The sequence below is a fragment of the Solanum lycopersicum genome, chromosome 6 (genome assembly GCF_036512215.1).
Source record: "Solanum lycopersicum chromosome 6, SLM_r2.1".
NCBI lineage: Eukaryota > Viridiplantae > Streptophyta > Magnoliopsida > Solanales > Solanaceae > Solanum > Solanum lycopersicum.
In genome coordinates this window covers 27,849,694-27,855,225 of record NC_090805.1, presented here as the reverse complement: position 1 = coordinate 27,855,225, position 5,532 = coordinate 27,849,694, and the positions used below count along the sequence as shown (strand labels likewise).

The 5,532-nt window shown below is 31.0% G+C and overlaps 1 non-coding gene across 1 annotated transcript; it reads left to right on the top strand.

The window, feature by feature from the left end:
- Positions 1 to 24: 24 nt before the first annotated feature.
- TRNAC-GCA (transfer RNA cysteine (anticodon GCA)) lies at positions 25 to 96 on the top strand. The gene has a single exon. It is a non-coding gene; the product is annotated as a tRNA-Cys (tRNA).
- Positions 97 to 5,532: the final 5,436 nt, after the last annotated feature.

The following is a 5,532-nucleotide window of genomic DNA, read 5'->3' as shown; positions in this document are numbered from 1 at the left end:
AATATAGGGCTTTGGTAGCATCAGGGGTCCATAGCTCAGTGGTAGAGCATTTGACTGCAGATCAAGAGGTCACCGGTTCGAACCCGGTTGGGCCCTTTACAGTTTTTGCTTCTTTTTTTTTTCTATTTGACATTGTTATTTAAAATAATTTATTCTTAAAAGTACTTTATTTAAAAGAATTTAAGAAAAATGTTTTTTGAGAAAAATATTTCATTTGAGTACTTTTCATAAGCAAATTACGTTTAGCTAATTTCTTTTGTACTTTATTAAAATTATTTTATAGAGAAACTATTTGTAATATCTATTATTAAAATATTTATTTTTGTACTTTATTAAAACTATTTTATAGAGAAACTATTTGTAATATCTATTATTAAAATATTTATTTTTATTAAATTAACATGAACATATTTAAATTTTCAATTAATATTATATCTTTTTGGGAGGCTAAAAAAAATTTTTCTTAGTTTTCTTTATTTTCAGTCTTGCAAAATTATTGTTGTTACCTTTTTTTTTATTTCTGCAAAATAACATGTAATATACTCTCTCCGTTCGGTATTGTTTGTCATCGTGGTTTCTATTTTTAGAGTCAAACAATAAAAAAATTGACTAACATTTTAGTATGCATTTTTCATCATATTAATATGAAAAAATTGTAATTTATAGTACTTTTCATATAGTTTTAGAATATTTACTTTTAAAAAAAAATCGAATTAATGTGATCTAATTTACCTTTAAAAATTAGTCAAATTGACTTTCGATAAACGCAACATGACAAACATTTCTAGACGGAGGGAGTATAAAGTAATAATATATAAATGCAAAATAAATTATAAATTTATCATTTAAAAATAAATAAAATCTTATATGAAATTTAACTAGCTAATTATTAAATATAAATAAATATATATAAAAAATAAATAAATGAAAAAGATATTTAGTCTTGAGAAAAATAATTTTTTTTTAAAGAAACAGAAATTTTTAACTTCTTTCAAATAGCAGAAAAACTATTTTTGTTTCCATTAAAAGCACTTTTATTGATCTGTCAAATGCAATATTTTTCAATAAAAATGTGTTTTCCCAAACTAAGTGCTTCGGCCTCCCAATAACAATGCCAAACAAACTCTAAATTTGTGTCAACAAATATTTAATAGGTTAATTGATAATAAATTGTTGGGTTACCAATTTGATAGTGGTTTTGATTTTATCTTTCATCTTGTTATCAATTTCATCAATTTAAATTTTATATTTTTGACAGATTAACTGCCAATTCGATAATAATTAAGTATAAGTCTTATAAATTCATTGTGTTTTACTATTCAGGTTGCAATATAAAATTAGTTGGTTCCTTTTGTACCAATTGTTATACATGCTATTTTTTACTTGCATTAATTTTTTTAATATTGTGCACACTGTGTTATTTATACTTGTGCTAAGCTAGTAGATCATGTTTGAGTGGATGAATTTGATATTTAGACTAAAATTACATAATGATTTTGAAATATCCTATTAGATTTTGTTTATCGCATTGTATGTAAGTGATTTTTAAATTTTTTTTAAAAATAATTCATGTGTAATTTTAAATATTAACCCGATAATCAAATCGATAATGAGTTAACTAGTAGTCAATTAACCGATATAATTTTTTACCGATTTAGCAATCTACAAATCGATAACATATCGATCAAATAAATAACTTTTCGAACAAAACATGATAACCTAGTTTTGATAACATTAAGGGTTCATAGTTTAGTGATGGAGCATTTGATCGCAAATCAGGATTTCACCAGTTTAAACTTGATTGGGTCCTTTTTAATGTTTGTTTTTCGTTTTCTATTTTGCATATTAAGCTTGTGTTTGGAATGTCTTATGAAATCATGGTTATGATATGAGACTCTGGTAACATCACGGGTTTCATACCTCAGTGATAAGACATTTGATTTCTAATCAAGAGGTCATAAGTTTGATCCTGGTTGAGCCCATATTAATGTTCTCTTGCTCTTTTTCTAGTTTGCATATTAAACTCGTATTTGGATATGCGATGTGTAATTTGAATTCATGATTTCAAATTCTAAAAAAAACATGATTTGAAATACCAAATCATGATTAGAGAAGTATATGATTGAATTTCATGAATTATTAGGGATGGTGGGGGTGGTAAATGCGATTAAATTATATGAATTATTCGTCTAATTAAGATCTAATTAGACCATTTTAATGTTTGCTTCTTTATTATCGTAGCTCTGTTTTAGGGATCGATCTTAAATTTGAATTTTGATTCCAAGCGAGTCCAAAGCACCTCCAATCTTCATTTAATATTTGTTTATAGCTTTGTCCAAGTGTTTCCAACGAATTTCAACCACTACCACACAAAAAACAACCTCCAAATATGAGCTAGTCATTGGTAAATATTTCGTACTTTTAGTACAGTTACAAAATTCTATGTTGGTATAAAACACTACAGTCTACAAATATAATAACTTATCATTGAAAATAAAATAACCAAAATAAGTAAATAATATCAAAATGCTCAAATCACCAACAATTTCAAACATATTTGATGAGAATATATTTCACAGTAAATTAGTTAGCTTGAGTAGCTACAGTAAAGTTAGTCAAGTGGTTACTTAAGTTGTTACATGAAGTTAGTTAGAGATTTTTTCTTATTTTGTATATATACACAGTTCATCTTGTAATTGATTTACACATTCATTCTATACAATACAAAAAGCGGAATGCACATAATTTCTCTCCCACAAACGGTTGTTTGATGTTTTTTTCATAGTTACATTTAATCCTCCATTAATGAAGGAAATCAGTTTAGAGTAGAGCTTGTACTCTTAGTTTTATCATGGTATCAGAGCAAGGAGGTTCCTGATTGATTTGCGCATTAAAGTTGTGTTCGTGAGTATTTTCATCTTGTCCAAGTTGTTTCTAGTTGAGTCTATCTCTGTGGATTTGTGTCTTCGACTGATTTTTGAGTTCTCTGTGAATCTGTGTTTCAGACTGTTTTTCTGTTGAAATTTCAATTGTTCGATCTCTGTTTTTCGATTCTCAACTACGTAATCATTTTTCTCTTCTTGCTAAACCTAATTTTTTTCCTCATTCATGGTTGATATTCAAGATGATCCAACATTAGATGCTTCTGGTTCCACACTTCCTACTAGAATGGACATCGCTACTCCAATATATTTACATCCATCAGAAAGTGCAGGTTCCACTTTATTACCTGCAATTTTTTATGGATCTAGTTACCTATCCTGGAGACGCGCTGTTCTTCGAGCATTATCTGCGAAAAGCAAAACTGGATTTATTTATGACAAGATTGTGCGACCTGATTCAGACGATCTAACATTTGCATAGTGGGAAATGTATGATGATATGGTGACTAGCTGGATCCTCAATTCTCTTTCCCCAGATCTGCGTGATAGATTACAATACGTCAATAATGCTAAGGAGCTTTGGGATGAATTGGAAAATAGGTATTATCAAACAAATAGCTGCAAATTGTATCAACTTTAAAAGGAGATTAATGATCTTGTACAAAGAAATTTAGACGTCACTGATATTACATAAAAATGAAGAAATTATGGGAATAGATGAGCACTATTGATGTTGTTTCTCAGTGCACATGTGTGTGCAACTGTGGTGGAAAAACCAGAATGCATAAAGCTGAACAAGACAGACATCTCATACATTTTTTGATGTGGTTGAATGATCTCTATACTGCTATAAGGGGTAATATCCTAATGCAAAGTGCTCTGCCTAGCATGGCCCAGGCCTTTGCCACAGGAAAAGAGACACATGAGGTGAAACCTCACAACAATACAACATTAGTATCAACTTCACTTAGTACCTCAGTTACTCACAATAATACTGGTTCCAAAGGTTTAATTTCAAAACCAACTACAATCCTTACAGAGGAGGTACAAGTAACTCTAACACATCCAACACCAACACCGACAACATGTTCAAATGTAGCTCTAACACTGGCAATAGGTCTAACTTGTTCTGTGATTTTTGCAAGCGATCTGACAAACCAAATACAGATGTTACAAGCTTCATGGATATCCATCATGTCAAAGGTTTCCCAAGGGTAGAGGTTCAGGTTCTGCAGCAAATGTGCACACTTTTGAGGAAGAGAAGAGCCAGCGTAAGGATACTTCTGATATGAACAGGCAAATGCCACTAAATTTGTCCAACGAACAATATGAATAACTGCTTAATATCTTGGTAACATTGCAAGCTGGACATGGAACTGATAATCCAAGCAACATGCTAAATGTTGTTGTGAATCTGGCAGGTATAATTGCTTATTACTCTTCAATTAATGAGATAGGTGATCTATCATGTAGGTATGCTAAACTAACTGCTGGCTCTTGAATCATTGACTCTGAGAATCACATAACATGACCTATAACAAGACCACACTCAAGAAAATCAAAATACTACCTTATCTCTTCCTAATCACACTACCTAATGGATACAAGGTTAAAGTAACTGAGATTGGAGATGTGTGTTTGAATTGAGTATTAACTCTATACAAAGTATTTTTTGTACCTAGTTTCAAGTTCAATTTAATATTATTTCATTGCTTGGCCTCACAACTTAAAGGTATGGTCAGTTTTAACAATTCCTCTTGTCTGTTGGAGGGCCCTTCTCTGAAGAGCCCTCTGGAACTTGGTAAAGCCAAGAATGGATTATACTTTTTGTCTCTCAAATGCCACAATTGCTGCCCACCCTCTGATGGCAACACAGTATCTGATTTCACTAATTGTTCCTTTAACATTCAGTTTGTTTCCTCTTTTGTCAATTGTAAAGAATTTGTTAATGCAAGAAATTGTCAAGCTTCACCATCATGTACTGTAAAATACCTTCCTACTATCAAATAAAGAAGCTTGCACTGTTGTTGGATCTAATGTTAATTCATCTTCTTTTGTTGTCAATTCTACTCACAATCATGATATTGAATCACTATGGCATGCTAGGATATGACATGTACCTTTTGTGAAAATGAGGAATATCTCCACTATCCCCATAATTTTTTCTACCAAACGGCCTTTCACATGTACTATATGTCCAATAGCTAAACAAAGTAGGATGCCCTTCCCTGAAAGCACAACCACAACCACCAAAATATTTGAGTTATTGCATATTGATCTTTGGGGAACATACCATATACCCACTCATGATGGTTATCATTACTTCTTAATTATGGTAGATGACTACAGTAGAGCAACTTGAACATAGTTGCTCAGATGCAAAAGTAATGCACTGCAAACTGTCAAAGCATTTGTTTCCTCATAGAAAATCAATTTCACACCAAGCAAAAGACCATTAGATCTGACAATGGTCTAGAGTTCAATAACAATGAGGCAACTTGTTTCTTCCAAGAAAAAAGGAATTATACACCAAAGGTCATGTCCCTATATAGCCCAACAAAATGGAGTGGTTGAGAGAAAACACAAATATCTCCTTGAAACAGCAAGAACACTCTTATTCCAATCCAAATTACCTATGAGATATTGGGGT